This window comes from Octopus sinensis, linkage group LG22, assembly GCF_006345805.1.
Source record: "Octopus sinensis linkage group LG22, ASM634580v1, whole genome shotgun sequence".
Taxonomy (NCBI): Eukaryota; Metazoa; Mollusca; class Cephalopoda; order Octopoda; family Octopodidae; genus Octopus; species Octopus sinensis.
Window position 1 is genome coordinate 19,879,592 of NC_043018.1, and position 25,000 is coordinate 19,904,591.

Here is a 25,000-nt window from a genome sequence, read left to right on the forward strand (position 1 = left end):
TCAAGCTTGAACCGGTTGGGAGAAAGAAGCATTAAATATTAGAAAGTGGAAATGTTACAGAAGACAAAGAATAAAGAATTGTGGCAGGACATGATCACCAATGTCCTACATTCTGAATGTGTCACCTAAAAGAAGGAAAAAAATATCTATTTCTGTCACTATTTATATTCATAGTTGCTGCAGGACGAGCCATGTGGTTAAAGAGTTTGTTTTGCAACCAAGTAGTTTCAGGTTTGATCCCAGTGTGGGACACCTTGAGCAAGTATCTTCTGTCATACCCTTTGGTTGTCTGACACCTTGGGAGTGGAATTTGGGAGATGGAAACTACGTAGAAGACTTAATCTGTGACCTAGTTTAACATTCTTGCAACAGAACAGACTCTACTAAGGGCATCCAGGGACCACTATAACCTAGCTCTTGGGTGCCTTTAGCAAAATCCGCTATGTCGGCAGCATTTGTTCTGGGACTTCGGTTTGAGGATAACTTTCTCCTCCTCTCCCTCTGTCTAGTCTTGAAGCCTCTGAAAAAAAATTGCAGGTATTCTCAGTTCCTTTTTTTGATTGAACCCTTAAAAAAAAAAAATGAAAAAAAACGTCAAGCTTAAAACAAATTAAAGTTACCCCATCATTTGCGACCGTCAACTTTGAAATGGATTTAAAATGATGACAAATATCTTAGACATGAAGTGTGAAACTGAAGCATGTTTTAGAATTTGTCTGTGAGAAACCTGCAGATATATTTTTTGCTGTTGTTGTTGTTGTTGCTGTTAACTTTCTCTCTGCACTCACAAGCAATGCTAATTAACTGACTGCATCAGCTGGCTTTGGAACTCTGGTTATGTAGTCTAAGAGTTATAATTAATTGAATGGTAGAAGGAAGAAAAATAAAAGAAAACAACAAAAAAAAGCCTGTTAATCAAAAGAATTGTTTAACTAAAATGAACCGACAGTGTATAATATTCTGATCTATCTAACTTGGTGTAAGTATATTAATGGAATATTACAGTGGCTGAGAGAAAACTAGTCTTGGAAGTTGGATGGCGGCAGCTATAATAGAGCAACTGATGATGAGGTATTCAAAGTTCTGACAAAGAAAATAGATTCCATTAATACCATATTAGACATTAATGCCATTAGAAATTTCCTTTTTTTTTTCTTTCTTTACCTTGATTTCTAACTACACACATACGCTGCCCTGCCCCCGCTTCAATTGCATTAGTAATAATCCCCTTCACTACCCCCACCCCCCACTGCTCCACCCCCTTAACTCCTCTTGGCTCCGCAATGGCCCAGTGGTTAGGGCTGCGGACTCGCGGTCGTAGGATCGCGGTTTCAATGCCCAGACCGGGCGTTGTGAGTGTTTATTGAGCGAAAACACCTAAAAGCTCCACGAGGCTCCGGCAGGGGATGGTGGTGATCCCTGCTGTACTCTTTCACCACAACTTTCTCTCACTCTTACTTCCTGTTTCTGTTGTACCTGTATTTCAAAGGGCCGGCCTTGTCACTCTCTGTGTCACGCTGAATATCCCCGAGAACTACGTTAAGGGTGCACGTGTCTGTGGAGTGCTCAGCCACTTACACGTTAATTTCACGAGCAGGCTGTTCCGTTGATCGGTTCAACCGGAACCCTCGTCGTCGTAACCGACGGAGTGCTTCCAACTCCTCTTATTTTACTATGCATTCAAAGACGGCAAGCTGGCAGAATTGGTTAGCACATTGGGCCAAATGCTTGGTGCCTTTTCATCCATTATTTATGTTCTGAGCTCAAATCCTGCCAAAGGACAACTTTGTCTTTCATCCTTGCAGAGTTGATAAAATAGGGACCAGGTGAGCACCGGGGGAGGGGGGGGGGGGTCGATGTAATTGACTTGTTCCCTCCCACAAAGTTTTAGGCCTTGTGCCTATAGTAGAAAGGATTATTATTATTATTATTATTATTATTATTATCATTATCATTATTATTATCATTATTGTTATTATTATTATTGTTATTATTCTATGTTTGACTTTTGCTTTATATTTGTACAAGTTGGCTCCAAGTCTCACCCAGAGACCTCAAGAGACAACAGGTTGGAAGTTCATGTTGTTGTTATGCCTAGTGTGCCATATATTTGTTTTTTTTTAGTGTTGTACTAGTGAATGTCAAAATAAAAAAAAAACGAAAATTATGTTTGTTTTAAACCCTGAGATTACATAGAAAGTATTTTGCATAGGATATTATTATTATTATTTATTATTATTATTATTATATTATTATTATTATTATTAAGGTGGCAAGCTGGTGGAACTGGAAGCATGCTAGGCAAAATGCTTAGCATCATTTTGTCTGTCTTCATGTTCTGAGTTCAAATTCCACTGTGGTCAACTTTGCCTTTCATCTTTTTGGGGGTCGATAAAATAAGTATGTATGGTAGGCTTCAAAATAGTTTCCATCTACCAAATTATTTCAGAAAATAACTGGTCGACTCGGAGCTATAACAGTAGAAGACAATTACCTGAGGTGCTGTGCAGTGGGACTGAACCTGGCACCGTGTTGTTACAAAGAGAGTTTCTTAGCCACACAGCCACGCCTGCACATATTGTTGTCTGCTGTTAAACAGATTGAAACCGGTGCTGCTTAGCAGAAGAAATGGTTGTGGAAATTACTTATCTCTATCACAAGGACAATCTCTCTCTGTATATAAATGGCAGTTTGTCTGTGTGTGTTTCTGTGTGTCTGTTAGGTTGTACCCTCACCCTGACCACGGCTTTCAACCGATTCTGATGAAACTTGACACACACATAGCCCAATGTCATAATTCAAAACTAACGCAGCGAAAATTTTGAAAAGTTCCCCCAGTTCTGAAAAAAATCGATAAATTCGACATGGGGTTGAGAATCAGAAACACAAACCACAGACTGTCTAGGGGACGCAACTCAACCTTTTTAACTAAAAAAAAAATTTACCATCATTTTTTTTTTTTTTTCCATTTTTTGGCTATAACTCTCTAAAAACGCTTTATAGTTATTTCTCTTACAAACCCTAGCAACGCCGGGCGATACTGCTAGTATTTAATAATTGAAGAGATAAATGAATGCTTTTGTGGCCTTGAAATGGTAAAAGCAGGTCTGACGTGACAGTCACGAATCTTAAAAACAGATTGATCGTAGCAATCAGGATTCAACCGATTCTGATGAAACTTGACACACACATAGCCCAATGTCATAATTCAGAACTAACGCAGCGAACATTTTGAAAAGCTCCCCCAGTTCTGAAAAAAATCGATAAATTCGACATGGGGTCGAGAATCAGAAACACAAACCACAGACTGTCTAGGGGACGCAACTCGACCTTTTTAACTAAAAAAAAAATTTACCATCATTTTTTTTTTTTCCATTTTTTGGCTATAACTCTCTAAAAATGCTTTATAGTTATTTCTCTTACAAACCCTAGCAACGCCGGGCGATACTGCTAGTAATTTAATAATTGAAGAGATAAACGAATGCTTTTGTGGCCTTGAAATGGTAAAAGCAGGTCTGACATGACAACAATCACGAATCTTAAAAACAGATTGATCGTAGCAATCAGGATTGGATGCAATAAAACAACATCTAAGAATAACGAATTGCCAAGCTGACTTTTGATTAAGCAGTTCAAATGCTTTATTCGTTTCAATCAAAAACCATCTCAACAAATTCTCCAAGACAGTTCAATGGTTCTGACAAGCAGTTTTGACATTTTCGCATTTGGCACCCCACAGTCATATCTCATTCACAGATTGCAAGAAATAAATGATGATTTCAGAGTTTAACTGTTGCACATCTGAAAAACTGCTTCCAGCTGCTTTCTTGTTTCTTGATTCCATCCGGGTTTCTTTACAGTAATTGCATATATTAATTAGCATTAATTAATTATGTCTGCGAATGGTTGCGTGGTAAAGAGGTTCAATTCGCGACTGTGTGGTTTGGGGGGTTCAATCCCACTGTTCAGTATCTTGGGCAAGTGTCACTTCAATTCAGTTCAATTCAATTCAATTTTTATTGGCTCAAAAAACAAAAGCAAGGCCATGTAGGGGGACAGGGAGTTATGTACAGGGAGGGTGGTCATACAAAGAGTTCAGGCCATTTCTGGTCAAGAGAGACTTTGAACTGAGCGGTCTACCTTCATTACCCTGGGGCCCCACCACTGCCTTGTGAGAGAATTTAAGAAACTGAAAGGGGCCTTTCATATCTCTGTATATGTATGTATGGGTGTACATTTCTGCATAAGGCGGCGAACTGGCAGAAACGTTAGCACGCCGGGCGGAATGCGTAGCCATATTTCGTCTGCCGTTACGTTCTGAGTTCAAATTCCGCCAAGGTCGACTTTGCCTTTCATCCTTTCGGGATCGATAAATTAAGTACCAGTTACACACTGGGGTCGATGTAATCGACTTAATCCGTTTGTCTGTCCTCGTTTGTCCCCTCTGTGTTTAGCCCCTTGGGGGTAGTAAAGAAATAGGTATCTGCATTTGTGTGTGTTTGTATTTCCTTGTCCAGATGTTGTCTGCAAATTGTAAGCAAACATGCATCATACAAAAAGTGTATATATACACACACATACACATAGCGTTTACTTGTTTTGGTCATTGGAATGTGCCCACACTGGGGCACCACCTTGAAGGGTTTTAGTTGAACAAATCAAACACAGTACTTCTTTTTTAAGCCTGCTATTGATTCTGTCAGTCTCTTTAACCAAACTGCTAAGTTACAGGGACATGTGTATGTCTGTAATCACATACATATATGTATGTATATATATATATATATATATATATATATATATACACACACACATGCAAGCATATATTGCCATCAAGGGGAAGGCTCCAAAACGGCATGCATTCTCTCTTGACCCCATAATCTTGCTAGTCTCCAATATATGAAGTTTTCTATTGGTAGCATCTGCATTTGCAAGTGATACATACATCATCGTCGTCGTCATCATCATCATCATCATCATCATCATTGTTTCACATCCGCTTTCCATGCTGGCATGGATTGGATGGTTTGACTGAGGACTGGCAGGCCAGGAGGCTGCACCAGGCCCCAACCTGATCTGGCAATGTTTCTACAGCTGGAAGCCCTTCCTAATGCCAACCACTCCAAGAGTGTAGTGGTGTACTTTTTACATGCCACCAGCACAGGTGCCAGTCAGGTGGCACTGGTGTCGGCCACACTCGAATGGTGCTTTTTACATGCCACCAGCACAGGTGCCAGTCAGGTGGCACTGGCCTCGGCCACACTCGAACGATGTTTTTTACATGCTTCTGGCACACACACACACACACACACACATACACACACACACACACACACACACACTCACTCACTCACTCTTGCTCCTGCTTGATGGGGTTGTGGTCATCCCAGGTTAATGGTCCTAGAGATGTCATCATATGTAGAGCTGACCAGGGCGGTGATGCTGGAAGAATCACACACGCACACACACGCACACATGCATACACACACACAAACACACACACACGACTGATAGTCTTTTCAACCATTTCCACCTACCAAACTCTCCCCCGCAAAATATCGGGCAAGGCAGCTCTGGATTAAGAAGGCCTCATGCACTTGAATCGAAACTGGGAACCATTTAGTTGTGAAACAACAAACTTCTGAACCAAACAGTCATACCTGAGTTCTGGGATAATAATTTTCTAACTTTGTGAAATAAATATTCTTCTGTAGCATAATTGTTGTTTACTGTGATCTGCAAATCTATTTAAATCGGCTCGTATATATGCGGTAAATTAGTTTTCTATCTGCAACTTGTTAACACATTTCCGACTAAAAATATATTACAAAATGATTTATTGAACATTGGAATTTGGCAAACATAAATAAGTAAATACTAATCTAGATTTGAAAATTCTATTTATTTATTTATTTAATTTATATATTTTTCTGTCTTACCATTTCTTATCAAACAAATTCAATTAGAAACAAAATTTATTACCATGTGACACTGAAATATTTCAAATTTCATAATTAGTTTTGCGTTATTTAAGAAATTTGTGAAATTGAATATGAAGTTTTAGAATAAAAATATCAAAATTAATTCTGTGATTGCGTATATACAATGTGTGTGTGTGTGTGTGTGTGCATGTTTGCGTCCGTGCACGCACGTGTGTGTGTAAGGATGTATATGTGTATAGAGAAAGTTATCAGAGTTTGGCATAAAACTCTGGAATCATTCATTTCAAGATTTCATTCCCATCTGATACATATTCAATTATTTATCGCTATATGATATATATATATATATATATACATATTTATATATGTATTATGTGCTGACTTACTTTGGATATTTCAGTTTATTTAGTTATATTTCAGACTATCTGTTCTTCACAGAGATGTAACTAGTTTTGATAATACATCATCATCATCATTGTTTAACGTCCGCTTTCCATGCTAGCATGGGTTGGACGGTTCAACTGGGGTCTGGGAAGCCCGAAGGCTGCACCAGGCTCCAGTCTGATCTGGCAGTGTTTCTACAGCTGGATGCCCTTCCTAACGCCAACCCTAACGCCAATACATATATGATATACACCTCACAAAATACTGGTTATAAACTAAAACAAATATGAATTGAAATGTACCCCTGTGTGCGTGTGTGTGCATGCAAGGTAAACACATTATCACGGTATCCCTCTCTATTACTGAAAATGGTTCAGCACTTCTCTCCTTCTCTTTTGCTGGGGCAATTCTCCAGCCAGACTGAAGAAGACACAGTGTTGCAATTATATAAAACCAAGATTAACTTCAATGCATCACAGTCGATGATGGTTTAACTGGGTGAAACTTTGAAGTCACTGTCAATAGTTTTCTTGTTTAAGAATAAAGAATTTGTACTCTACAAATCAGATTACTTTGAAATTCATTTAATTAGAACTAAACATAAAAACAAACATTAATATATACATGGATAAATAAATATATATATATGGTAATAATAATGATAATAATAATCCGTAGATGGAATTTATAAATATCTTAATGCATCGCTAAGCACGTAGCAATACATTAATATATTTATAAATTCCATAGGCGCAGGAGTGGCTGTGTGGTAAGTAGCTTGCTAACCAACCACATGGTTCCGGGTTCAGTCCCACTGCGTAGCATCTTGGGCGAGTGTCTTCTGCTATAGCCCCGGGCCGACCAATGCCTTGTGAGTGGATTTGGTAGACGGAAACTGAAAGAAGCCTGTCGTGTATATGTATATATATAGAAGTGTGTGTGTCTGTGTTTGTCCCCCCTAGCATTGCTTGACAACCGATGCTGGTTGTCCCCGTCACTTAGCGGTTCGGCAAAAGAGACCGATAGAATAAGTACTGGGCTTACAAAGAATAAGTCCCGGGGTCGATTTGCTCGACTAAAGGCGGTGCTCCAGCATGGCCGCAGTCAAATGACTGAAACAAGTAAAAGAGTAAAAGAGAGTAAAGAGTATATGGTAATAATAATGATAATAATAATAATCCGTGGTTGGAATTTATAAATATCTTAATGCATCGCTAAGCACGTAGCAATACATTAATATATTTATAAATTCCTTTCAAGGATTATTGTTATTATTGCTATATTTATCCTACATTACATTGGCACAACTCGGTGTGACCCCAACAAACTACTATTACCAGGTGGTATCATTAGGCTGTAGGCGGCATAGTAAGATAGAAGCTTTTACATGCATAGTCAAAAATGTTTCCCTTAACCCTTTAGTGTTCAGATTACTCTGTTAAATATAATACTTTTTCACTCAAATTGTTTTGAATTAATCATGCATTATCTTATAGCTTTGAGGTTTCAATGATGTGATTATTTACTTTCAGAATGGCATTGTAGGTTAGGAGTGAGAGGCTAGATATCGCCAGTTTGAATATAAAACATGTAGAATATTTTGGGCTGGATTTGGCCAGTTTAAACACTAAAGGATTAAAGGATGTATATAGGCGTAGGAGTAGCTGTGTGGTAAGTAGCTTGCTTACCAATCACAAGGTTCCGGGTTCAGTCCCACTGCATAGCACTTTGGGAAAGTGTCTTCTACTATAGCCTTGGGCTGACCAAAGCCTTGTGAGTGGATTTGGTAGATGGCAACACTTGCTCAAGGTGCCACACAGTGGGACTAAACCCAGGACCATGTGGTTGGGAAACAAGCTTCTTACCACACAGCCACGCCTGTGCTTATATATATATATATATATCTAATCTTATTCATTTCATTTCATTTCTCCTCGTATGTAATCAACATTCGTATCTTCGCGCCATCTTGAAGCCTTTCCTCTCTAATACACATGTGCTATCTCTCTCTCTCTCTCTCTCTCTCTCTCTCTCTCTCTCTCTCTCTCTCTCATCTACAAGCTGTGAATTTCCGAGCGCGAGCAAGATAGGTGTTTGAATTGCTATTTTCAATTCTTTACTGACCATTCATAATTTTATCAAAATTCTCTATCTGTCTATCTTATCTAATCTTATTCATTTCATTTCATTTCTCCTCGTATGTAATCAACATTCCTATCTTCGTGGTGCACACCCCCTACCCAACCCACCACCAATACCGGATATCTATATTTTTGCTCCATCTATACCGGATGTCGCTTCTCCCACCGCCATTATAGGTGTCTACTCTTCGAACCCCCCCTCTTCAATACGCTATTTCACCATGCATTACCCCTCTCTCGATATCCTACGTTCTACTTGCCTAGAACCTATCATCATTTCTCTGAACCACCCCTCCCCACTGGTGCTCCCCTATATTTCTGCACCCCTCCCCCACATAAAAAGCACCATCCGAACGTGGCCGATGCCAGACCCCACTGGCACCTGTGCAGGTGGCACGTAAAAAACACCCACTACACTCGCGGAGTGGTTGGCGTTAGGAAGGGCATCCAGCTGTAGAAACACTGCCAGACTAGACTGGAGCCTGGGGCAGTCCCGAGCTCCCCAGACCCCGATCGAAACCGTCCAACCCGTGCTAGCGCGGAAAACGGACGTTAAACGATGATGATGATGATGATGATGATGATTATATATATATATATATATACACATATATATTTATATATATGTAATATATATTTGTATATATTTATATATATATATATACTTTTATATATTTAGATATATAAATGTATATATTTATGTATATATATTTATATATATGTATATATTTGTATATATTTATATATATGAATATGTTTGTATATACTTATATATATTTATATATATGTATATATTTATATTACGGAGATGTACTTGCATAGCAAGTGACCTGATCTGAGATCGTGTGCTGGAATGAAAACAATTGCAGTATGAAACAATTGCACAAAAACCATTAGATTCACTTTAACATTTAAATTTAATTTGCCAAAATATTTTCGTCGCTTTGAGACCGTGACCTGATCACTGACAAAATTCCGTGCTGCATCACAGAATTTTTCCGTGATGCAGCGCGGAATTTTGTTAGTGAACACGTCGCGGTCTCAAAGCGCCGAAAATATTTTGGCAAATTAAATTTAAATGTTAAAGTGAATCTAATGGTTTTTGTGTGTTTCTTAAATGGCTTATAAACACCTTCCACGCTGCAATTGTTGTATATATGTATATATATTTATGTATATGTATATATTTATGTATACGTATATATATTTATATATATGTACATATGTATATATATTTATATATATGTCCATATTTATGCATATGTATATATGTATATATATATATATATATATATATATATATATATATATATATATGTATATATATATAGGACATAAAACTTCTGTACAGAGAGAAATACCTTTGGAAAGAATCTTCTATAGAGAAGCTTTTCTGTGGGGACAACATGATGAACACACCATTTTTGTAGAGAACCGTGGAACCAAGTTTATATAAAAACTTCTGTCACGAAGACTCTCTGTTGAGAAAACTAGGTGTGAAAAATTGAAGAAATGTTGTTTAGCAGTTAACACCAATGTAATTAGTGCAAGGAAGTTAACTTAATTAGCACCACAATAGACAGAAGTGACGGCCTGCAACTGTTTAATTCAATAATTCTGAAACGCAGTGAAATCTGAAAAATAACTGCGGTGTTTAACGGTCCATTTTAAAGCCATCAAATTGACATTAATGACTTGTCCGTTTTATCCACATTATTTGCTGAAAACAATACATGGGCGAGTGACAAGGCCTCTATGTAGTCCGGAGATCTGCTAGAAGTAACAACTGACTCTCCTCAGTCAGTATCACACGCTGCTATTTTAAACAGGAAGGACACATTGGATGATGTAGTCAAAGTGATGATCATAGATGGATCTTCTCAACCAGACCTAATCCTAACCCTCAACACCACTGCCACAACAACAACAACATCAGTATAAACTTCTCTTGTCTTACAGTGAGGAAGTCTCGACCTCGCTGGCTATCTGCTCTGCTAGAAATAATCCTCCAGATTATGGCTGGCCACCTTAAACTGTGGAAGGACAGATTGGATGAAAAAAATACAAAAATGAAATAGGATGATCATATTTGATTATAGACCTGCTCTGTCAGCATTGGCCCAGGGTTAAATACTCCAATGACAAATCACCAGTATAATGACAACAGTTTGAATACATTTATACACATACACACAATGCATACACACACATATGCACACACATATGCACACACATACACAAACACATATGTACATGCATTCACATACACCTATGTACACATATATACACATACACACACATATACACATATACACACACACAATACAAAAGTAACAGCAAGTGGCTTAGTGGTGGTTAGGATCTTCTGTTTACGGTTGTAAGATCATGGGTTCAATTTCCAGGGGTTACTGTGTCCTTGAGCAAGCCACTTCATTTCACTTTGCCACAGTACACAAGGAAATGAAAACTGTAGTGAAGAAGTGGCTCGAAGAACAGTCAACAGAATATTACGGGGCAGGGATACATGCTCTCATTCGAAGGTGGAACATTGCTATTGAGAGAAACGGTGACTATGTTGAGAAGGAGGGATGTGATCCACAGAGGACCAGCTTCATTTTGATGCATGATACATGTTCCTGTGTTGGTAATTATACCTGTCCTAAACAATATGGCATTAGTTTTTGACTCACCCTCATATTTTACTTGCTACAAAACTATAGCTTGAACAGCCTTGTAGCTCTTTCAACACTATGTCTACTCTAACAAACACAGCGTGACTTTAACCACCATAGTACAAAAAAAGAAACTGGTCCTGTAACCACATCATTGCTGTAATTACTAGAGAATTATTGTTGCTACTACAGCACTATATCTAGTATCGTTCTATAATTTATACTGTAGCTACTACAATACTATTTCTATGATAGCACTATAACACATATAGTACTATTGAAAACTGCAGCACTGGTATAGCTGATATCATACTATATCTACTATAGTACTATAATATATACTGTACTATTACAGCTACTATATGTCATTACTATTACATTTGAGAACATTTTTATTAAGTGTGTCTTTCCATGTTGCTTCTTTTCTCTATTGACGGTTCCTGTGTATTTCTTGTTGAGAAGCTTTTGATATAAAAATTTACTGAAATGAATAGAAAAAAAAAAAGAGATCAATTTGGGTATTTGATTGTCTAAACCATCTCTCCCACACTGACTGAAAGGAGTTGGTTTCACTCTAAACGTTGTGTTAGGAACTTGAGATGATTGAAACAGCCATTAAAAAACAAAAACAAAAGCATAATAAAATAGAAAACTCTAGAAAACTCTGGCAGTAATTTTGTTCGTTCATTGTGGTCATTAAACATCAGGGAAAGATGAGTAGAGGAAGCTGCTGTTGAGAATATAGAAATTCATGACGGAAGCTTTAGTGAATGTTGCAATGTGTTACAACTAGCGTGCAGTGCAGTGCATTGAATTATTATGCAATTATGCACTTCCGTCCTTTTTTTTTTTTAGGTTTTGGTTTTGCACTCTCCATCTGCGAATCTGATTGGCTGTTGCCTGCGATACCTCACTGGCTCACTCACCGATTCTTTCCTCGTTGCTTCATTGGTGTGCAGGTTGAAAAGTGAGACTGTTGGATGAGGTGGGATAGAACAAGATGGGGCTGGAGTGTGAGGAGATGGAATAGGGTGGGAGATGAGGTGAGATAAAATGGGATATGGTGAGGCGGGATAAAATAACAAGGAGAGGTGTATTTTGATATATGCATGTATATATATATATATATATGCAGAAGAAAGAACTCAATACTGGAAAATAGAGCAAAGGAGATGCTAATACTGCCTGACACTAGTTCAATACTGAATTAAAAAGATCTGAACCCATCACACATTATATTCACAAGCCAAAGTACATACTTGAGCACTTCAAAACCAACTAACATGATATCCCCTACAACATGTACACCCTACAACCTATATTTTATATTACATGTTTTAACACCAACCGACCCTTTCCTCTGTTCTATTTTAAAATACCCATGGCCTGCGTGTCAGATTTTGCATAAGATGGTTAGACCTGAATGTCCTTCTCTAAACATCTTTGCAGTTCTTACTTGTTCCAGATTCTTAGCCTCCTAGCTTTCTCATTATTACATAGAATTCAGTTGTTATTTGCCATAGAACAACAAGAATTATATAAGTTTTCTCTATATAAATATTATTTCATTATATAAATGATATTATATAAATATTAATTTATAATTATGTAAACATTAGCATTTACATATTTATGCAATTATGATAATGTTCCAATGCTTATATAAACTTTACAGTCTTTGTCTTTATGTTTTTAACAGTAGTATGTGCATGTGTGTGTATATACATATATGTGTGTGTGTGTGTGTGTGTGTATATATATATATACACATACATATGCACACATATGTACATATATGTACACACACACATATTCATATATATAAGTACACATATATGCATATATATATGTGTGTATTTATGTGTTTGTGTGTGTATTTATATATATATATATATATATATATATATATATATAAATTTATATATATATATATAAATTTATATATATATATATATATATATATATAAAATCATCTTTGCTGCTAATGATGCTGACATATAATATTAACATCATTAATATGAAATATATATTCATAAGAGAAATTTATATATATATAGGCGCAGGAATGGCTGTGTGGTAAGTAGCTTACTTACCAACCACATGGTTCTGGGTTCATTCCCACTGCATGGCACCTTGGGCAAGTGTCTTCTACTATAGCCTCGGGCTGACCAAAGCCTTGTGAGTGGATTTGGTAGACAGAAACTGAAAGAAGCCTTTCGTTTATATATATATATATGTATGTATATGTATGTATGTGTGTGCATATGTTTGTGTTTCTGTGTTTTTCTCCCCCACAACATCACTTGACAACCGATGGCGGTGTGTTTACATCTCCGTAACTTAGCAGTTCGGCAAAAGAGACCGATAGAATAAGTACTAGGCTTCCAAAGAATAAGTCCTGGGGTCGATTTGCTTGACTAAAGGTGGTGCTCCAGCATGGCCGCAGTCAAACGACTGAAACAAGTAAAAGAGTAAAAGAGAACATATATATATATAAAAACCTATCTATCTATCTATCTATCTCTCTATCTATCTATCCATCTATCCATATATAGTTCTCTCTCTTTCTTTCTCTCTAATCTAATATGCAGTATATAAACTCTATTCAGAAGTGTATGTATACAATGGGTTATAAATCCAAGTTGTGTGTGTATGTGTGTCACAAGTTGTAGGCCATAGTTTTCCATTTCAGTTGCTGAAATTTTGTATAGATGCACATCTTTTCGAGGCAAATGTCGTAGGTCAGTCGAATTTTAGATTTTCCTTTCTTTTACCTTTTCTTCATTTCTTACCTTCTTTCGCTCACTTTTTCTTGTTTTCTTTCTTTCCTTTATCTCTGCATATTTCTATGAGACTCGTCTTGATTCGTCTCCCAAATTACTTGGTTGCAACGATTCTGCGATAAATGCCATTCCTCGACCAACAGACAATTGCTAATACATTTTCAGATAAAAAAAAAAAACGCAACCCACCCAGCCACTACAAATGGCAAAGTCTTGTGACTGTATGTATTTTATGGATCAATAAATACAAGTCTATGTTGGGTACTGCTTTGAGAATTTAACATAGACAAGGGGTGCTGAAAATTTGTTGGCTTTCAGGGTGTTGTGAAAGGCCTAGCTGGAGGCCCAACCTTCCAAGTTCTTTAAACAGGGCTTAGAATAACTGAAAGGTCCTTGCAATAAGTGTGTGAATCTGAGAGGGGAATATATTGCATAACACCATAATAATCTGCTCCTCATGTAGTTTCTTTTACCCAAAGCCAGGTACTTTTCAGCAACCCCTCATCCATCCATCCATCCATCCATCCATCCATCCATCCATCCATCCATCCACCCACCCACCCACCCACACACCTGATTATTTAATGACAAGAAATTAGAAATATTGTTGTATTTCGAGATGGTCATTTTATTTATTATTTTTTGTCAAATAAACACAAATAAACACACACACTATATATACAGGGGTTACTGGCATCGGTCACAAACGGTTGGTGCTTTTTGCATGCCACCAGTACAAGAGCCAATCAGGCAAACCTGGCATTGACCACGTTCGGATGGTGCTTTTTACATGCGATCAGCAGGGGAGCCACTCAGGGAGCACCGGCTCCAGCTAAGATATGGGTTTTACTTGAACACATTGGCTTAGAGGTTAGGCATTCAGCTCATGATTGTAAGGTCACGAGTTCAATTCCTAGTAACATATTGTGTCCTTGAGCAAGGTACTTTATTTCACATTGCTTCATTCCACTCGGCTGGCAAAAATGAGTTGTACCTGCGATTCAAAGGGGCCAGCCTTATCACAATCTGTGTCATGCAGAATCTCCCTGAGAACTACATTAAGGTTACACGTGTCTGTTGAGTTCTTAGCCAATTAGACTTTACCTTCATGAGCAGGCTGTTCCGTTGAATTGGGTCAACTGGAACCCTCATCGTTGTAACCGACAGAGTGCCAGTTTTTTGACATGTATACATATTTTGTTTAACAAACCCAGGCAGTTTTATCTATTTATTTGAATCATTGTCTCCATATCTGCCCACCTGGATTCTTATAACCATTCTTTACCCTGCAGACTGGATCCTCGCTAAAGATACCGGAGTTTAGTTTAAATCCTTTGAGGAATATGAAGTTTTTTCGATATTGAGAATCTCTGGATTTCATTTGTTTATTATGTCATGGCAGATCCTGGTGTTACACAACTGGCACCTGAGCCAGTGGCATGTAAAAGCACCCATTACACTCTGTAAAGTGGTTGGCATTAGAAAGGGCATCCAGCTGTAGAAACCATGCCAAATCAGACTGGAATCTGGTGCAACCCCTCAGCTTACCAGCTCTGGTTAAACCATCCAACCCATGCCAGCATGGAAAGCACACGTGTTAAATGATGACAATAAGCATCACACACGCATGCACACGTGTGGGTATGTGTGTATAGTTGTTGCATACTCTTTACTCTTTTACTTGTTTCAGTCATTTGACTGCAGCCATACTGGAGCACCACCTTTAGTCGAGCAAATCGACCCCGGGACTTCTTATTGTTTGTAAGCCCAGTACTTATTCTATCGGTCTCTTTTGCCGAACCGCTAAGTGACGGTGACGTAAACACACCAGCATCAATTGTCAAGCAATGCTAGAGGGACAAACATAGAACACACAAACGTATACATACACATACATATATATATATATATACATATATACGACAGGCTTCTTTCAGTTTCCGTCTACCAAATCCACTCACAAGGCATTGGTCGGCCCGAGGCTATAGCAGAAGACACTTGCCCAAGATGCCACGCAGTGGGACTGAACCCGGAACCATGTGGTCGGTTAGCAAGCTACTTACCACACAGCCACTCCTGCACCTATATTGTATACAAGACAACATTTTCCACAATAAATTCGCTGAAAGCGCAGGAATGAGGTGAAACGGTGCACTGTATTTGTTGTCGTTAGTTTTACACACTGGTGGCAGCATAAAATGAAAAATTAGCAACAATTATTAATGTCCTTAAGAAGATAGGAAGTCAATTAAGATACAAGTTAATTAGCAATTATTTTGTACGGTAATATTTGATTAACATTTTAATAAAATATATCTGTTTCTATAACAATTTTATTTGCGTCACTGCGTGAGTGTGTGTACATATGTTGTGTGTATGTGTGTGTGTGTGTGTGTGTGCATGTGTGTGCACACGTGTGCATGTGCATATGTGTGTTATGTGTGTTTGTAGAAGGTGGTATTAATTCTGTTGCCGGATCTAAATGACTGTCTGTCTTGAATATTTTATATATACATCATCATCCATCATCATCACCACCACAACCACCACCATCACCAATCCCATCATCATCATAATCATCCTCATCATACCATTATCATCATCATCACTGCTGCTCCTCTCCTTCTATTAAGCAGCTAGCTGGCAGAAACGTTAGCACACCGGGCGAAATGCGTAGCCGTATTTCGTCTGCCGTTATGTTCTGAGCTCAAATTCTGCCGAGATCGACTTTGCCTTTCATCCTTTCAGGGTCGATAAATTAAGTACCAGTTACGCACTGGGGTCGATGTAATTGACTTAATCCGTTTGTCTGTCCTTGTTTGTCCTCTCTGTGTTTAGCCCCTTGTGGGTAGTAAAGAAATAGGTATAATTACCAACACAGGAACATGTATCATGCATCAAAATGAAGCTGGTCCTCTGTGGATCACATCCCTACTTCTCAACATAGTCTCTATTTCTCTCAATAGCAATGTTCCACCTTCGAATGAGAGCATGTATCTCTGCCCCGCAAAACTCTGTTGACTGTTCTTTGAGCCACTTCTTCACTACAGTTTTCACTTCCTCGTCACTGGAATAATTTAGTGCCTTCAGACTATCTTATTCCGTTTGTCTGTCCTTGTTTGTCCCCTCTATGTTTCGCCCCTTGTGGGCAGTAAAGAAATAATTATCATCATGATGACCATCACCATCACCATCATCGTTATCATGTTTAACATCAGTTTTCCATACTGATGCAGCTTGGATGGTTCAACTGCAACTAAGAAGCCAGAGGGTTCCATTAAGCGCCAGTGTCTGCTTTTTGGAATGGTTTCTACTGCTGGATGTCGTTTCTAATAGCAACCACTTTACTGAGTGTACTGGGTGCTTCTTTCTTCCTTTTCTTTTTTTTCCTGACTCTAGCACAAGTGAGGTCAGTAAGTAGCTCTCGAGACGAGACCCCTTCACTTGAGGGAAAGTGTGTTATTGACGGAAATACCTATATTCCAAATGTTGAGGGGCCAAAATATGATAGGAGAGGAGCAGCAGTTTTTGTGGAAAAAAGGCACTTAGCTCCCTGCAGATAAAAAGTTTAAGGTACAAGATGAATATAAGGATAGAAGAATAAGGATAGCGGAATTCAAAGGGTGGGTAGGTAGGTAAGGTGGCGAGCTGGCAGAAACGTTAGAATGCCGGGTGAAATGCTAAGCGGTATTTCGTCTGCTGCTATGTTCTGATTTCAAATTCCACCGAGGTCGACTTTGCCTTTCACCCTTTCGGGGTTGATTAAATAAGTACCAGTTACGCACTGGAGTCGATGTAATCGACTTAATCTGTGTGTCTGTCCTTGTTTGTCCTCTCTGTGTTTAGCCCCTTGTGGGTAGTAAAGAAATAGGTAAGTTTGTAAGAATGACCAATGGTTGGAAATGGGGACAGAAGTGGACAGAGGGAATTGTAGTTCAAGGCATGGTCATTGGTGCATTTAAGCTTGGCGGCAAAGTGCAGGAACGGGACAGTTTGATATATATATATATATCTTTTACTGGTTTCAGTCATTGGACTGCGGCCATGTATAGGCACCGCTATGGGGGAAATTTTAATCAAATGAATTGCCTCTGGTACTTATTTTCTTTTCAAGCCTGGTATTAATTCTATCGGACTGTTTTGCCAAACTGCTAAGTTGCGGGGATGTAAACACACCAACGTCAGTTGTCAAATGGTGGTGGTGTGTGTGTGGGGGGGGGCGCAAATAGACACACATACACAGCAGCTTTCTTTCAGTTTCTGTCTACCAAATATGGAACCATGTGGTTGGGAAGCAAACTTCTTATTACACAGCTATGCCTGCACCTGTATATATATATATATATATATATATATATATATATATTCTTTTATTTGTTTCAATCATTTGACTGAGGCCATACTGGAGCACCACCTTATATATATATTTTGTCCCATTCATGTCAGCATGGAAGGCGGGCGTCAAATGATGATGATGATATATATGTGTGGTGTGTGTGTGTGTGTGTGTATAAAACTGTTCTAAATTTTGATTGGTCCCACTGAGTGACCTGTAGAGGTCACTGTACTTTTCTAACCTATTTTCTTGACCTTATATCAATGTTATGTGTTTTTGTTGATATTCTTTCGTCTCAAAGATGATCTTCATAATCTCGGATTCTTTGCTTCTCTGTGTTTGGAATTTCACAAACTTCATTTCATTCCACTTTTATATCTGTTCCCTTTATGCTGACATGAGTCGGGCAAGACATTTCGAGGCTGTACTTCATATGAGGTCAACGGAAACCTTTAGAATTCTTCAAGAATGGTTTCCTATCAGGTTCCAAGAGACATTTGCTAAAAATCAGCACTGACTTTAGTGAATGGAAGCAGATGGACATAGACTGGCTTGCAGCTGTCAGCACAGGAAATAAAAACTACCCTCCCATAATTTTTTTTTTACTATTTTTGGCAGTTCTTCCAGAAAGGGGCAACAATAATAATGTCTTGCTACTCTGTTCTTTGGTGCTATAGTTAAGAGAATACATGTCTACGGAAGATTTTGCTCTTTTGAAGAGAATCTTTGCTTTGTTCCTTGTTTTGTGGGGTAGTTTGGTTTCCTTTTTTCTCTATCCATTTTTTCTTTCTTTCTTTTTTTTTGCACACACACATATATATTTATCTTGGGGGAACCAAAATGATTCATGATATTCTTATATTGCATTTAAAGCACCAGATGGCAGCATTCCAATATTCTAAGGTTCTGTCAATTCCTTTCATTTCCATTCTATGCTATCCTCCACATTTACCTTGTTTCTTTGAAATATCTTCCATCTTGCTTGTAGATAAATATTTTTCTTTTGTCCCTCATCTTTCAGACAGGAAATTAAGATCTTCAACAAATAGAATTCACCAAAATTCTATCAAAGGTTTTAACTTTGTATTTTTTTACATTTGTTTTTGGCCTTTTTTAAAAAAAAAAATCTTGCATTTTTGCTTTCTATAACATACATATATGTATGTGTGTTTTTAATGTGTATATATATATATATATATATATATATATATATAAAACATTATTGGTGAATTGAAGAAATGGAGCTGAACGTAGATTGAACAGAAATCGTTTTATTTCATTCTACACGTGTTTCGAAAGGCACAAATTACCAAAATCCGATTGAATAATGGGACCATATTGTGTCTTTCTCTTCAGGAAGAGAAAGACACAATATGGTCCCATTATTCAATCGGATTTTGGTAATTTGTGCCTTTCGAAACACGTGTAGAATGAAATAAAACGATTTCTGTTCAATCTACGTTCAGCTCCATTTCTTCAATCACCATAATGTTTTAATTTCAATTATCCGCACCAACGCACGGTTGCAACGCCAGATGGTTGTACCTCCAACCGTGCTGTTCACTGCTGTGATTTTTGCTACTAAGGTATCGGTTTAAACTTTTGATTAATCTACTACAAGATTATTCATCTTTCTATTTCACATAATATATATATATATATATATATATATATATATATATATATATATATATTTGTTTGTGCATGTGTGTATGTGTTTTAAATATGTGTGTGTATACATACATACATGTGTGTGTGGTCTATGCAAATGCATATTTTTATATATATGTGTATATATTTAAATATAAATATATATGTGTGTGTGTGTTTTTTTTTTTGTCTGTCAGAGAAATGTTAGCATAAAGGAACTTAAAGTATATTTTGATGCCAAAAAATAATGAATAAATAAAGATAAAGGAATTGTAATAACAACAACAACAACAACAACAACAACAACAACAATAATATAATAATAATAATAATAATATAATAAATGCTTTACTTGAATTTAAAATTTATGAAACCCAGATATTTAAATAAGATTTTTTTTTTTCTGTAAGCAGATGAAATTAAATCAAAACTGTTTCTGAAAGACAACAGCAGCAACAACAACAACAACAACAATAATATCTTTTATCATATTTGAGCAACTTTTGCTTTTTTTGAAAGCAAAAAGTGGAAAAGAAAATATTGGACTTTTATCTTAAGTCTCTCATCATTATCTATAAAATAATTGCTACATTTATTTCTGCTACATGGGCACAGGCATGGCTGTGTGGTAAGGAGCTTGCTTCCCAACCTCATTGCTTCTAGGTTTAGTCGCACTAAACCTTTTAAAATAGGCTCAGGTTGACCAAAGCCTTGCGAGTGGATTTGGTTGTTGGAAACTGAAAGAAGCCCATCATACATACATATATATAGGGAGAGTTTACGAAAAAAACAAAAGATGAAGACAGGTGGTGTACAAAACAAACAGATGTATTAGTATAATGCTCAGGAATAGAAAAAGTCTTTTACGTTTCGAGCCTACGCTCTTCTACAGAAAGGGACACAGAAAAAATAAGGAGAGAAAAAAATGTGTGTAGTGGCTAATGCTCTATCATGGCGACTGCCAGACCATATATATATATACTCGTTATATACATATATATATACTAGTTTAAAAGCCACACTCTGTGCTGACTCTTAGGTTAGCTCCTGTGGATGGCTGATTGAGCCTGTGGCCCGAATCTAAGGAGAGCTAAATGTCAATGATACATCTATAATGACTATATGCCCCAGTGGTGTTTGATCTGAAGTTAAGGACGGATGAGAATTAATTCTGTAATGCAATCATTCTATGGTTCCAGTCCCAAGTTGAATTCCAACTGTTGGTCAATTTGTCCAAAAGTTTTTATCGTGACATAAAATTAACGAAGCGAATATCATTTATTTCTCCCTTGATCTTCGACATCATCTGACAAGGTCCAACCAAGATGGCATGAATCAGCCAAGCTTTACCTGCTGGAAGTAGCCACCCAAATGCTTTAAAATCCGATCCCAATGCTAGATGTTCAAGAACCAAATGAAGGGCAGATTTCCAATCCCAGGCTCATCCTGATTTCAAGAAGATAAATCATGCTGAGTAAATGTTGACTGAGATACAGGGGTCCCAGACGGACGGACAGACAGAATTCGCTTTTATTATTATAGATATACATATATTAATATGTGTATGTGTATGTACTTAACAACCAATGTTGGTGTGTTTACATCCCCTTAACTTTGCAGTTTGGCAGAAAAGACTGATAGAATAAGTACCAGGCCTTTAAAATACTAAGTCCTGGGGCCGATTCGTGTGGCTAGAAAATTCTTCAAGTTGGTGCCCCAGCATGGTCACGGTCAAATGACTGAAACAAGTGAAAGCTAAAAGATACTTGCCTGATAATATGAAAGATAGTTTGTTTTTGCTTTTGGTTTGTTTTTTTTTTCTTTTTGTGGTGCCTTGTGGTTAGGGTGTTATATTCACAATTGCGAGATCATGGTTTCAATTCCTAGACCGGGTGGTGCGTTGCATTCTTGAGCAAAACCCTTTTATCTCACGTTGCTCTGCGATCACGTTGAAACCTGATGCATGGTACACTTGTGCACCTGTTCAGACAACATCGATTTGATGGGGAGAGAGAGAGAGAGAGAGAGGGAGAGAGTTAATGTCCGGTATGAACATTTGATCACCATAAACAAATCATTTGTCGTTTTGCAAAAGCTGAACGCGCATATGTCGTCTTCAACGGGAGAGTCCATTATGTTATACAAAATTGATAACATATATCATAATCATCATCATCATCATCATCATCATTGACATGTACAACACAACAACAACAACAACAGCAACTTCTGCATCATACTTGGCATTATATCTAAATCCCAAGTCTTCTCTCTTTCTCTCCCCCCACTCTCCTCCCCATCTCTCATCCTCCTCCTACACCTCACCATCTTCCCACCCTCTCTCCTCCATGTTCCTTCTTCCCTCTTCTGCATCTCACCTCTTCCTTCCCACATTCTTCCACTTCTCTCCCTTCCCCTCTCTCTTCTCCCTCAACTCCCACCTCTCCTCTTCCCCTCTCTCTCCCCTCTTCCTCCTCCTACTGCCCTCTCCTCTATAATATTTTCATGACTCCCCTAACATGCATATAATTGTACCTCCACCCTCCACTCTCTCCATTTTCCTCAACCTTTCTTCCTCCTGCAGAAAACCTTCTGGCTGTTTCTAAACCATCTCCCCTCTCTCTCTCTATCTTTCACTCTCTCTCTCCCTCCCACTCCAACACCTTCATGCCACTCCTTCAAGATTCCCCATCACCCCTCATCTTCTCCATGTCAAAGGTCAACCGAGAGAAAAAAAAACCAGCAAGGGTTTTGTACTTACTGATGTTCCAATTACCATCAGTTACCATGGCAATTTATTCCCAATAGTTTCAGATCCTCCTTTCATCAAACGCCCCCCTCCTGCACCTACTACTCCTGTCCCTCCCTTATGCTTTCATTATAATTATTGAACAAATAAGGGGTCATCTTGTCCTAAACATTTCATTGATCTCCAATTCAGTATAGTTCCACTGCACACCATGTATTTTTCCTTCTGTATTATTTCCAAGGCCCTTCCTTTGCAATTGATATTGACCCCAACACCACAACTGCCACCACCAACCACCACCCCTCTAGCTGGTTATAAGTACCTGATGTTATCTGGGATTCACTGTTGTTCTTGGCTCAAAAAGACATAACCCTTATTTACTTAATTCACCTAAAAAAAAAAACATTTGAAAGGATATTTATGTGGTGCTTGGATATGCTAGAAATAGTAGCCAATCTCTTTGAAATCACACCCTACTATCTAAAAGAAAAAAAAAACCTTCGCAAGATGGATATGAGGTCACTACAGTTTAATGTGGTTTGTAGTCATGTGATGAGCTTAATATAAGTGGTTAGGGCAGCGGACTCGCGGTCATAGGATCGCTGTTTCGATTCCCAGACCGGGCGTTGTGAGTGTTTATTGAGCGAAAACACCTAAAGCTCCACGAGGCTCTGGCAGGGGATGGTGGTGATCCCTGCTGTACTCTTTCACCACAACTTTCTCTCACTCTTACTTCCTGTTTCTGTTGTACCTGTATTTCAAAGGGCCGGCCTTGTCACTCTCTGTGTCACGCTGAATATCCCCGAGAACTACGTTAAGGGTGCATGTGTCTGTGGAGTGCTTAGCCACTTACATGTTAATTTCACGAGCAGGCTGTTCCGTTGATTCGGATCAACCAGAACCCTCGTCGTCGTAACTGACGGAGTGCTTCCACTCCACCCATAAGTGGATGATTAGTTTCCTTCTCTAAGACTGAGTTTGGGGTCCTAGTGCCACTGAGTAACCCCCCAAGCCACCCAAAGTTTATCGGGAGTGGGTTTGATTGAGTGAAACTGAAAGAAGCTTGACATCATCATCGTCATCGTCATTTAATGTCTGTTTTCCATTCTGGCATGGGTTGGATGGTTTGACAAGAACCAACGAACCAGGAGACTACATCAAGCTCCAGTGTCTGCTTTGACATGGATTTCTACTGCTGGACATATCCTTCTTTACATTGTGTGTGTGTATATATATATATATATATATATATATATATATCATCATCATCATCATCATCGTTTAACGTCCGTTTTCCGCGCTAGCACGGGTTGGATGGTTCGACCAGGGTCTGGGAAGCCAGGAGGCTGCCCCAGGCTCCAGTCTGATCTGGCAGTGTTTCTACAGCTGGATGCCCTTCCTAACGCCAACTACTCTGCGAGTGTAGTGGGTGCTTTTTATGTGCTACCAGCACAGGTGCCAGGGAAGTCTGGCAGTGGCCACGATCGGTTGGTGCTTAAATCTGGATATATGAAACGATCGTAGTGTTATACTAATTATCTTTTTTAATAATTTTTAAATAATATAAATTAATTGATCTTATGTATTGGCTTAAATTTTTCATTGTATGATTTGCCTAATAGTGGTTTTACTCTAATTTAATATAATATATGTATATATATATATATATATATATATGCATGTCTGCAATCCACAACAGAAGTGTTATATAAAGCACTCATGGTGTTACTATGTAAAAGCGCCCATGCAGTGCCACGTAAAAGTGCCCATGGACTGTCACATAAAAGCATCCAGCACACTCTGTAAAGTGGTTGGCATGTTAGGAAGGGCATCCAGCCATAGAAACCATACCAAAACAGACTGGAACCTGGTGCAGCTCCCACCACCGCCACCACCACCAGCTTGCCAGCTCTGGTCAGACTGTCCAACCCATGCCAGCATGGACAAGTGACATTAAATGATGATGAGGATGATGATGATTTACTCAATCATTCACTCACCAGGGCACCTGCTTTTCCAGCTGGAGGAACCCAGGACCATCTGCTTGGTGCTGGTTGATTTCATTAAGATTTCATGTTTTCACCAAGACTCCTCCATGTCCAACTTTGGTTGGTTTCCCTCTCAGATTCGTTCTTATAATTTCTAATACAGTCTCCAATAAACATCTCAGCAGTTGAATCATAAATGTTGAAATCCACATCATAATATCGTTCGTCCGATCACATTTCTGTATTCATAGTAAACCACTTGTTTGTTTTTACCAATTCCGAAACATTGAAGAACACAAGAAAAACAAACAAATACAATAAATAGAGAAAATAAATAAAATAAATGTAGGAATTA

At 38.2% G+C, this 25,000-nt stretch overlaps 1 protein-coding gene across 3 annotated transcripts in view; it reads left to right on the forward strand.

The window, feature by feature from the left end:
- Positions 1–25,000, forward strand: part of LOC115223120 (alpha-1,6-mannosyl-glycoprotein 2-beta-N-acetylglucosaminyltransferase-like) — a 635,056-nt gene that overhangs the window by 209,331 nt on the left and 400,725 nt on the right. The gene's annotated exons all lie outside the window — the stretch shown is intronic.